This window comes from Panthera pardus, unplaced genomic scaffold (assembly GCF_024362965.1).
Source record: "Panthera pardus isolate Hobbes unplaced genomic scaffold, ASM2436296v1 HiC_scaffold_12, whole genome shotgun sequence".
Taxonomy (NCBI): Eukaryota; Metazoa; Chordata; class Mammalia; order Carnivora; family Felidae; genus Panthera; species Panthera pardus.
In genome coordinates, this window is record NW_026526677.1 from 29,022,081 (window position 1) to 29,034,616 (window position 12,536).

The 12,536-nt window shown below is 40.7% G+C and overlaps 1 long non-coding RNA gene across 3 annotated transcripts in view; it reads left to right on the top strand.

The window, feature by feature from the left end:
* Window positions 1–12,536, top strand: part of LOC128776161 (uncharacterized) — a 132,243-nt gene that overhangs the window by 84,366 nt on the left and 35,341 nt on the right. For 2 of the 3 annotated variants that reach the window (XR_008421166.1, XR_008421167.1), the window contains exon 4: window positions 5,874–6,119. The exons of the other annotated variant lie outside the window; for it this stretch is intronic. This is a non-coding gene — a long non-coding RNA (uncharacterized LOC128776161). The remainder of the gene's footprint in view (window positions 1–5,873; window positions 6,120–12,536) is intronic. 3 annotated transcript variants of the gene reach the window in all.

The following is a 12,536-nucleotide window of genomic DNA, read 5'->3' on the forward strand; positions in this document are numbered from 1 at the left end:
AGACATCCAGATGGCCAACAGGCACATGAAAAAATGCTCAATGTCACTCCTCATCAGGGAAATACAAATCAAAACCACACCGAGATACCACCTCATGCCAGTCAGAGTGGCTTAGATGAACAAATCAGGAGACTATAGATGCTGGAGAGGATGTGGAGAAACGGGAACCCTCTTGCACTGTTGGTGGGAATGCAAACTGGTGCAGCCACTCTGGAAAACAGTGTGGAGGTTCCTCAAAAAATTAAAAATAGATCTACCCTATGACCCAGCAATAGCACTGCTAGGAATTTACCCAAGGGATGCAGGAGTTCTGATGCACAGGGGCACCTGTACCCCAATGTTTATAGCAGCACTCTCAACAATAGCCAAAGTATGGAAAGAGCCTAAATGTCCATCAACTGATGAATGGATAAAGAAATTGTGGTTTATATACACAATGGAGTACTACGTGGCAATGAGAAAGAATGAAATATGGCCCTTTGTAGCAACGTGGATGGAACTGGAGAGTGTGATGCTAAGTGAAATAAGTCATACAGAGAAAGACAGATACCATATGTTTTCACTCTTATGTGGATCCTGAGTAACTTAACAGAAGACCATGGGGGAGGGGAAGGAAAAAAAAAGTTAGGGAGGGAGGCAAACCATAAGAGACTGTTAAAAACTGAGAACAAACTGAGGGTTGATGGGGGGTGGGAGGGAGGGGAAAGTGGGTGATGGGCATTGAAGAGGGCACCTGTTGGGATGAGCACTGGGTGTTGTATGGAAACCAGTTTGACAATAAATTTCATATTTAAAAAAAAGGAATAACTTTTCCTTCAATCCCATTTATTAATTTAGCAGACTTAAGAATTCTTTAAAAAAATTTTTTTTAAGTTTATTTATTTATTTTGAGGGGGGTGAGGGGCAGAGAGAGGGAGAGAGGGAGCATCCCAAGCAGGCTCTACAGTGTCATCATGGAGCCCAATGTAGGGCTTAAATTCATGAACTGTGAGATCATGACCTAAGCCAAAATCAGGAATTGGGACACTTAATCAACTAAGCCACCCAGGTGCCCCCAAAAGAATTCTTATTTAATTGAAAAGCTTATAATCCATTGATCTCATTTTTAAATTTGATGCTAAAATATTGCAGAATTGGCCATTTCGAAGCCCCTCAGGTTGACTCCTATGAACTTTTGCCATCTTCTTTGAACATTACTTTCTGGCACAATGAGATGTTCTAGGATCATCTTTTATTTTATCTGCCCCAGCATTGGAATCAGTCATTTCTTAAGGCATTCTGGTTTCTTTTTGTGGAGAGTTTAGAACCTAAGTTCTGGACACTTAAGTATCATCATTTTGCTACTGGAGTGTCATTGTGTCTAGGCTCAATGGAGCTAAGAAATCTCTATTTCTATCTCTAATCTCCAAGTCCATATTGATATTTCAAAATCGAATCCAACACCAGAAAGTTTATTTTAGTTTTTCTCCTGTCTGTTTGTAACTCCTGTCTCCAAGTGAGAAACCCGGCTCACATTATTCTCGGCATATCTACTCATTTTACCAGTCTTAGATTCACAGAAAACAGTTTCAGAATTGCTAACACTACCACTAGAAAAAACATATGCACTAACCAGTGTTCAATATTTGTTAAAAGATTCTTGTCTTTAGACTGAGGGTATATAGTCAAAACTCTGTATTTGAAGGTAGTTATTTTTCCCTTCAGTGTGATTGTTATTCATTTGAAATATAGTTGGCCTCATTTGTTTCTGTTTATATTTCTTTCCCCTCCATCATTGTTAATTTAACTTCATTGTTGTTGTCACCATCGTCATCATCGTCTTTGTGAGTATGTAAAATATTAACATGGTCCCAAACCCAAAATTATACAAAATTCTATATTTAAAGGAGTGTTACTTTTCCTTCTCCACCCCATCCACCTTTTTAAAAAAAGTTTCTTTATTTATTTTGAGTGCGAGTGGGAGAAGGGCAGAGAAAGAAGGAGAGACAGAGGATCCCAGGCAGGCTCCATGCTGCCAGCACAGAGCCCGATGTGGGGCTTGAGCTCACGAAACTATGAGATCATGACCTGAGTCCAACCAAGAGTTGAATGCTTAACTGACTGAGCCACCCAGGTGCCCCCCTGCCCCATCTACCTTGTTAATGCACCCTCATTAGTTTCCTGTTCAACCTTCAGGAGTCTCTTTTTGTAAATATAAATAAACACATTTATATTATCTTATTGAAGCATCAGCCTGAGGGATAGGCATCTAATTTAACACATTTAGTAGCCTGCTGGAACACTCTCTGGGGATAGAGATTGGTTCCATCTTTACGCTCTCCCTTTGCCATGCTCGAAAGCACCAGCATTTCTTGGAAGGGAGCTTTTACATGTATTTGGTCCCCTGATTTCTGTAGCTGCTGCCCAGACGACACCCCTTGATCGCCTGGCTCTAGTAGCCAGGGTTGGGGTGGGGGATTGCATTCCTGGGTCCCAGGAGACTATGGCAATCAGAAAGACCGTTTTTGTCAGGGTGCCACCCCCAGGACATTGCACAGATAGCAGACTGAAGCACACATCCCAGTCCTTCTGTGAAACAGACCTCTTTGCTTATCCTGGAGCTTTGGTCTGAGGAGTAGGCTTCAGGTTTGGCACACAGCTAGTGGCCTATGGAGCTGCTTTCGAGGAACATGGGCTATGGATGCCATCTTGGTGCTCTCTCTCTGCCTTGCTCCAGCTAACCAGTATCTCCCAGAAAAGAGTTTATTTTCTCTTCTTTATTACACAAAAGTAGTGTACTCTATATACTTTCTTACACTGGTTTATTTTGACTGACAGCAAGTATATCCTGGAAATCACTCTATATCATACCTTCTTTAGTTTTTTTTTTTAAGTTTATTTTTTTTTGAGAGAGAGAGAGAGAGAGAGAGAGAGAGGGAATGAGAGAGAGACAGGAAGGGAGAGAACATGAGTAGGGGAGGGGCAGAAAAAGAGGGAGAGACAGAATCCCGAGCAGGCTCTGCACTGTCAGCTCAGAGCCCAACGCAGGGCTCAGTCCCACGAACTGTGAGATCATGACCTGAGCTGATATGAAGGGTTAGGTGCTTAACCTACTGAGCCACCCAAGTACCCAACCAACACCTTATTTAGTTTTTACTTACAGCAGTATAATACACCATTGTGTGAATGTACCATAATTTATTCAACCAATCTTCTATGTATATTTTATCCCAATATTTTTTCAATAACAGTTAGTGATGTTCCTTGTTCATATGCATTTTTGTATTCCTGAAGGTGTACCTTCAATGTAAATTCTTAGATATGAGTCAAAAGGTAAACTCACTTGTGATTTTGTTAGATATTGTCAAATTCTCCCTCCACAGAGGTAGGGGACATTCCCACCAGCAGTGTGTAAGAATGTTTCTTGCCTTATGGTCTTGTCAAGAGAATGTGCCATCAAGCTTTGTAGTTTTACCAAATTTAATCATTGAGAAACAGTAATTCAGCATAGTTGTAATTTCTCTTATTATGACCGAAGTCCATCTTTTCATCTGTTTAAAGGTCATTTTAAAATCTTTATTTGTGAATTGTCTCTTTGTGACTTTGACATATTTTTCTTTTTCTTTCTTTTTTTTGTCTTAACCCCCTCAATTTTAGAGTTCTTTATGTAGTAAGGATGGATATTAGCCCTTATCTCTGATGCCTGGTAATCATGGCTATTTTAAAATCAGTCTGTGAGTCTCTTTTATTGTCTTTTCAAAAAATAATTTTGGGTTTTGACCATTTGTTCCTCTTTCCTAGTAAGCCTAGGTTTTGACTGAATGCCAGACTTGGTGTATGAAAAGTTGTAGAGGCTATAGGTGGTGTTATTTTCCTCTAGAGATGATTTCGTTTCCTACTGGCTGACAGATGATGTTTGGGTAGGTAAGCTTGATCGAGGCTGCTCAATTTAAGGTTTGTCCTCATGGTAAGGGAGTAGCCCTTCTTGGGTTGAAATTGAAAGGGTGGGGGGTCTCCTCAACACAACAAGACTCCTATTTTCTCCTTAGGTTTTTAACCTTGTAGTAGTTGCTTTTGGCTGGTTTGTTGGTCTCATCAGAACACACGCAGTGGAGGAGTGAGCAGATGCCCCGAGGGGAACCTGCACCACCAGGCTCACTTCTCTGCAGCTCACCCTCTCCAGGATGTTGGCCTATCACTTTTGTCTCCTCTATCAACACAGCAAGACCACCATGAGCTGTAGGTTCCTGCCATTCTGAGCCGTTGTTAGCCACATGGTGAGCTGGCAAATACCCTGATGAGAAATAGGGATGGTGAGTACAGGGTTCATCAGTGTATTACCCTGTCCCCAAGGTTACAGCCTGTAAAGTCCTGCCTTCTTGATTATTTGCCCAGAGCTTCAGGCAGCTCTTCTTTTACATTTTATCTAACTTCTGGAGTGGTTCTCAAATAGAGGGGTTATCCTGATACTAGGTATTCTGTCCTAGCTAGCAGCACCATTCGTGTCTCCACTTAGCACATTGCATTGAATTTATATGGAAATGAGAGGACACAGGCAAATCAGCAAGGCATTTTAAAGGATAAAGAAAGGGGCCTGCTCAAACACTGCTGGGGAGGGTGTAAGTTGGTGCCACCTTTCCAGAGGGCGTTGATTTATATCAAAATCTTTAACACTTCCTTTGCCCTTTGACTTAGCACTTCTGCTTCTAGGTGTTTATCCTAAGAGAATAATCATGGATGTGTGTGGAGATTTATTTACACAGGTTCTAATCCCAGTCAACAAAATTGGAGTGAAAATCCTAAGTATGAAACAATGGAGGATTCAATAAATTGTGGTGCTTCAATACGATGGAATATTAGGGAACTTAACATTACAAATGATATAGAAGAATATTTAAACATAATAATGATCAATTGTTAAGCACAAGAGATTATGACACAACATGTGCAGTATGGCCCAATTTAAGGATGTATATACAGATACATAGAGATAAGACTGGAATAATGCATATAGCTGGTATTGTTGGGTTATTGGGTGTTTCCCTCCCTTCGTTATGCATATTTAAAATTGTTTCCATTTTTGGAAAATTACTTTTGTTCTAAGAAAAAATAAATACACTTAAAAAAAAAAAAACCCTGATAGTTGGTAGGCCCAGTTGATAATATTTTCTGGCAAACATTTTATTTTATACTGGTTGCGTGAGTTCTGTCTTTATGCCCTCAGTGGTGTTACAGATTTCATCAGAAACAGTACCTGCCTATGTGAAAGAATGAAATCTTGCCATTTGCAACAACGTGGATGGAACTGGATGGAACTAAGTGAAATAAGTCAGAGAAAGACAGATATATGTTTTCACTCATATGTGGAACTTGAGAAACTTAACAGAAGACCATGGGGGAAGGGAAGGGGAAAATAGTTTCAAACAGAGAGGGAGGCAAACCGTAGGAGACTCTTAAATACAGAGAACAAACTGAAGGTAGATGGGGGGGCACAGCAGGGGGAAAATGGGTGACAGGCTTGTTGGGATGAGCACTGGGTGTTGTATGTAAGTGATGAATCATGGGAATCTACAGTACCTGACTCAGAAATATTTTGTGGAACAGAAGACTTCCATACAAATATACTTTGAATTCCTACTAGTCAGATTCAAACAGAGGCTTCACTGTTTCTGTCAGTGTTTGCAAAAGCCTTTTTAGTAAGGAGTCCTTTAGTAAGGAGTCCTGTTAAAGGTTTGTGACAAAGACTTGGATTATAAGGGAAGATTTATTTCCTAGAAAACAAATCTAGTTTCCTTTTGAAACCAATGGCCAAAACTTAAATGAAATTGCTTTTGTAAAACTGAAATCACAATTTTTCCAAACCATCCTTATTCTCTGTTGTTTTCTTCTTGAAGGTCTGTTCTGAGACAGTAATCACCAACTATGACCTGTTGGGTTTCGAGGATGCTCCCTAAGAATGTCCATTCCTTGGGTACATCATCCATGAACCAGAGAGTTGAGGATTGTCATCGACATGATGAGGCCTATGGGTACTTCTTACCCATCCAAACGAGGTGGCAGGACAATGACCAGTATGGTCATGTGAACAATGCCGTGTACTGCAGCTACTTTGACATTATTATCAGCCACTACCTGATCAGGTAGGTTTGGGGTCTGAGCCCCATGTCCTCATGTCAGCCCTCTCAGTTGGGAGTTCAGGCGGGGCATTATGGGAAGAGATACCTTCCATTTTCTTCTGCTAGTGCACCCTTTTTGTTGAGCCAACTGAAAGATTATTCAAGAGAAGAACAGGAGGACCAACATGTGAGTGAGGAAAGTGTCACCCTGCTGCTCTTGCAGTCTCAGGTGCTCGTGTATCTTGGTCCTTTGCACTAAATTGTCAGCAAATGTGCAGGCTTTCAATCTCAAATGAGCATCTACACAAAAAGCCACATGTGTTCAGACTCAAGCAGACAATACCATCAGCCCTCGGGCCTTTTTGTGAGAAAAGCAGCTGCTTCCCCCAGACAGGGCACATAAGGAGGAAGAGAGAAAGTTAAAGGTATGAAGATGTTATGGCCTCTGAGTGCAGCGCTGACATGATTGCCATCTGATGTGTGTTTGCAAGATTGGTTAGTACATATTCGGTTAATGTAATTCTCTATATGAAAGATTGTGTCATATAGACACATCTGAGTAAATTCTACCTCCACGTTGCATTAGCTGTGCAGTTTTGAGCAACCTATTTAACCATATGGAGTCTTCTAGAAAAATAACTCACATTTGTTGAGAGCTTTCTCTGCATCTAGCACTGTGGAGCATTTTACAGAGACTTTTTAAATTGAGGGTATAATTGACATAAAACATTATACTACTTTCAGGTGCACAATGTTTGTATAATACTTGATATTTTTGTACACTGTGAAGTGATAATCACAATACATCTAGTGACTATCCATCGCCATACAAAGTTACAAAAACTTGATTTTTTTTTTCTCATGATGGACACTTTTAGGATTTATTCTTCTAGCAACTTTCAAATATACAGGACAATTCTATTGACTATAGTCACCTTGCTGTGCATTACATCCTTATGACTTATTTCTTAGAACTGGAAGCTTATACCTCTTGACCCCTGTCACCCAGTTTGCTCATCCTCCAGCCCCTCTCCCCCATGGCACCACCATTCCGTTATCTGTATCTGTGAGTTTTGTTTTTAGATCCCATATATAAGCAAGTTCCTATGGTATTTATCTTTCTCTGACTTAATTTCACTCGTCATAATACCCTCAAGGTCCATCCACGTTGTTGCAAGTGGCAAGTTTTCATCTTTTTATGGCTGGCTAATATTCCATCTTCTTTATCCGTTCATCCATCAATGTACACTTACGTTGTTTCCATATCCGGGTTATTGTAAATAATACTGCAGTGAACACAGGGATGCATATATCTTTTCAAATTAGTGTTTTCATTTGCTTCAGATAAATACCCAGAGGTGGAATTGCTGAATCATATGTTATTTCTATTTTTAATTTTTTGAAGAACTTCCATACTGTTTTCCATCGTGGCTACACCAGTTTAAATTCCCCCACAGTGCACAAAGGTTCCCCTTTTCTCACATCCTTGCCAACAGTCGTTCTTTGTCTTTTTGAAATAGCCATTCTACCTGATATGAGGTGATATCTCATTGTGGTTTTGATTTGCATTTTTCCCTGGTGATTAGTGATATTGAGCATCTTTTCATGTGTCTGTTGGCCATCTATATGTCTTCTTTGGAAAAATGTTCAGATCCTCTGCCCATTTTTTAATTGCATTGTTTGCTTTTTTGCTATTGGTTCGTATGAGTTTTTAAATGTATCTTAGATGTTAACCCCTTATCAGATACATGATTTGCAAATATTTTCTCCCTTTCAGTATGTTGCCTTTTCACTTTGTTGACAGTTCTTGTGCTGTGCAGAATCCTTTTAGTTTGATGTAGTCCCACTTGTTTATTTTTGCTTTTTTTTGCCTTTGTTTAAAAAATTTTTTTAATGTTTATTTTTGAGAGAAAGAGAGCATGAACGGGGGAGGGGCAGAGAGAGAGACACACACACAGAATCTGAAGCAGGCTCCAGGCTCTGAGCCGTCAGCACAGAACTTGATGTGAGGCTTGAACTCGTGAACCATGAGATCATGACCTGAGCCTAAGTCAGAAGCTTAACTGACTGAGCCACCCAGGTGCCCCTTGTTGCCTTTGTTTTTAAAGTCAGATCCAAAATATCACCAAGGGTGATGTCAAGGAATTTGCCACCTGCCTTTTCTTCTAGGAGTTTTATGATTTCAGGTCTTACGTTCAAGTCTTTAATCTATTTTGAGTTATTTTTTGTGTGTGGTATAAGATAGTCTAGTTTCATTCTTTTGCATGTGGCTGTCCAGTTTTCCCAAATCCATTTATTAATGAGACTATCCTTTTCTCATTGTATGTTGTTGCCTCCTTTGTTGTAAATCCATTGACCATACATGCATGGGTTTATTTCTGGGCTCTCTATTCTGTTCCATTGATCTGTGTATCTGTTTTTATGCCAGTACCATACTGTTTTGATTACTGTAGCTTTCTAATAATATAGTTTGAAATCAGGCAGCATGGTGTCTCTAGCTTTGTTCTTTCTTAAGATTACTTTGGCTATTTGGGGTCTTTTGTGGTTCCCTACAAACGTTAGGATTGTTTGTTCTATCTCTGTGAAAAATGCCACTGAGATCTTGATAGGGATTGCACCAAAGTAGCCTTCAGTCAGTGACTGATGGGAGTTGGTATATAAATACCCCAGCTTCCTCACCTCTTGGATGAGATACCTCTGAGCCACCCACTTTACATAGGCTCCTGTGCTTCCCCAGTGGGATTAAGATCCAGTTCCCAGATTGGTAGCTTTTAAAAAAAAATTGAGTTAAAATTTATATAACTTAAAATCTCTTTTAACTATTTCAAAGTGTACAAATTCAGTGGTTTTTAGTATAGTCACAATGTTGTGCAACCGTCACTGCTGTCTGAATCCAGAACATTTCCATCACCCCAAAAAAGGATTTCTCATTTCCCCTCTCCCCCCTTCCCTTGGCAACCATGAATCTACTTTCCATCTCTATAGGTTTGCCAATTCTGGACATGTCATATAAGTGGAATCATACAATATGAGGTCTTTTGTGTCTGTCTTCTTTCACTTAGCAAGATGTTTCAAGGCTGATCCATGTTCTAAAATGTATTAGTACTTCATTCCTTTCTATAGCTGGATGATACCCAATTGTATTGTCATGCCAGATTTTGTTTATTCATCTATCAGTTGATGGACATTTGGGTTATTTCCACTTTTTGGTTTCTAAGAATAATGTGGCTATGAATATTTGTGCACAAGTTTTTGTAAGGACATGTTTTCAATTCTCTTGCATATATACATACCTAGAATGGAATCGCTGGGTCATACGGTAACTCTGTGTTTAACTTGTTGGGGAGCTGTCAGACTGCTCTCCAGTAGCTGGGCCATTTATATTCCCACCAGCAATGTATGAGGGCTTCAGTTTCTCCATATCCTTTTCAACACTTTTGATTATCTAGCTTTTTTGTTATAGCCATCCCGGTATGTGCGAAATGGTATCTCATTTTGGTTGATTGATATTTCCCTAATGACTAATGACGTTGAGTGTCTTTTTATGTGCTTGCGGGCCTTTGGTATATCTTTTTTGGAAAAAATATCTGTTCAGATCTCTTTTCCATTTTTAATTGGGTTATTGTATTTTTATTGTTGAGTTGCAGGAGTTCTTTTGGCTCTTAGGCCCTTATCGTATATATGGTTTACAAATGCTTTCTCCCATTCTGTAGATTTTTTTTTTCACTTTATTACCAGTGTCTTTTGAACAGATAGAAGTTTTAAATTTGATAACAGAGTGATAACTTCTTAAGTAGCAAAGGCTTTATTGGCTGCTTGCCCCTCCTGTAACTTCTGCACGGACACTTAATCCACAAAAAGTACCTCATAGCTCTTGCCCACGTTGCACATTTGCTGTGCTAGTGAACTCAAATCTCTTCTTCTTTCAAGAGGATATGTATAGAGCAGCTTTCACTTTGAGCGTTCCTAGTTCTCTCTTGGGTGTTTTGTGGTCCTGAATCTTCAAACTAATTTTACTTTGTGTGCACCTGTCAGTAATTCTTCCAGAAATAGCTTATACTTGCTTACCTAGGAATAATAAACTGTTTTTTCAGCACTCATTTTAGCTTTTAGGAGAATGTGTGCTTTATAGTTTGAAATCCACAGCAGGAGGTAAAAACAGTATTTGAGGCTACTTGTAATTCCATGTCATTTGTCCCGTAGAGAAACTTGACAGCGAATTTTTCCAACGTGCTCAGGACTACTCACTCTTTTTAAGGAAGGAGCAGCCTTGTCACTTCTTTGGGTGGACTCTTAACCCCAGTGCCGTTGAGACCTAGTGGTGTGTCTTAGTTCGGCTGCTGTAACAGAACACCAAAGCCTGGGTGGTTTAAGCAACAGAAATTTGTTTCTCACAGCCCTGGAGGCTGGCAAGTCAGATCAGGGTGCCAGCACAGTCGAGTTCTGGTGAGGACCCTCCTCCTGGTTTGCAGACACCTGACTTCTTGCTGTGTCCTCACTTGGCTGAGAGCTCAAGCTCAAGTCTCTTTCTCTTCTTATAAGGATATTAATCTCATTGTGGGGGCTCCACCCTTAGGACCTCATCTAAATCTAATTACCTCCCAAAGGCTCCATCTTCTAATACCACCCCAGGGGGGTTATGGTTTCAAATTATGAATTTGGGGGGCAACATAGTCATGCAGTCCATGCCAAACATGGAATGTTTGTGGCTTTTTGAATATCTCTCATTTATGAATGTGGGAAGTTGATGTGCAGATAATGATGATTGAGTCCTTTATCCATTGAAGATTGTGTCTGTGTGGTCCCACTTTGTTTGAAAACTGTTTCACCCAAGGCCCGATTCCACCAATTTGTGGGAAGTTGGGGGTTGGCAGCATATAAGGAAGAATCCCCGACAGAACAGAGTGTCCTTTCTCATGTCGAGGTCTCCAGATACTACACATTTACTCCAAAACTGAAAATACCCTGGCCACTGTGGCCAGGGACTTCCTAGTCATGGCATACTCTCTCTGGAGACCTGAGGATTATCTCATAGGTGGCTGTCAGAAGCCAAGCCAGCATCACATAAATGTGTGAGAACATGGGGAAGACCAGCTGAGGAGAACCAACCTGGTCTTGCCAGTGTGAGGTAATGTGAGGAGGGCAGCTGGTCCAGCTGAAACAATGCATCCCGGCCTGGCTGGCACACTTCACCCCCTTTCACCTGGCTCTCTAAGGATGGGTAGTGCCTACACGCACCAAACACCCATGGGATAATCAGTGAGCAACATCCCCTCGAGAACATTCCTCTTTGAGGGGAATTTTCTCTAGGAGAGGGGACGAGGGAGTTGTGGAGGGAGGGCATGGTGGAGAAGGGTGAAAGAGACAGAGGAAGAGGCTGCAGATTGCCCAAAGTTCCCATCACTTTGATACGTGGAAGGGGTTAAGTCATTCTTGAACAGTTTATCGCTCATCAATTGTAATTAAATATGTTTATATTAAATTATGTTCTGTAATTAATGTAAAATCCTTTAGCCTGTGCTGTTATTAGAACCAGATGCTGAAGTACCAACAATATTTCAACATGACTGTGCTGCCTCGCCAGCTGTCTGACTGTAATTACTTTAATCTCAGCTTGTTATCTAATTATCACCTTTGTAAAGGGAAAAGTGCTCTCTAATGCTTACTGATTGTTTCAGAGGATGATGAGGAGCGGGGAACAGCTGTCAGAGATCGTGGGCCCTGCTTATCACGAGGAAGGAACTTATCCTGAAGCCTATTCAGGGCAAAACTGCTGGGGGAAAAAAAGACGTCCCAGGCAGGAACGGGATGGGGCCTATTAGGTGAGATAGTTGTCGGGCGGGTGGTGAAGGGTGCGGCCCTTGGGGACCAACTGCCAGGTGACACCTGCCCCTCCTCCAGGGATGGCTGGAGGACGAGTTACTCAATCTGTTTGACTTAGTTGCTCCAAACATGGAGCCATTCGTGATGCTGGAAATCTACCTCAGAGGATTGTTGTGAACATTCAGTGAGGTAATGCATGAGATGAAGCCCTCAGCACAGTGCTTGACAAAATGTACATACTCCTATTTAACTATTCTTCCTTTAAAAAAAACAAAAACGAAAAACCCCTCAGCACTGGTTTTCTCCATTTCCATCTTAGCCTTCATAGCCAAATCCGAAACAATTGAAAATGGTATCTAAATGCCAGCAACTTGCTATATTGGTTTGTTTTCCAGATTATGTTTAAATTCTGTCCTTTTGGGACTGAAATTTACCTTTGCACGGCTGTTTCAGAAACGGTTCGCCAAATTAGTCAAGAGTATAGAATCAGTATTATCGGGGAAATCTTGAAATCTTGAAATCTTTTTAATTAATACTTTGGGAGAGACAGACAGAGAGAGAGAGTAAGCAGGGGAAGCGCAGAGAGAGGGAGAGAGAGAGGGAATCCCAAGCAGGCTC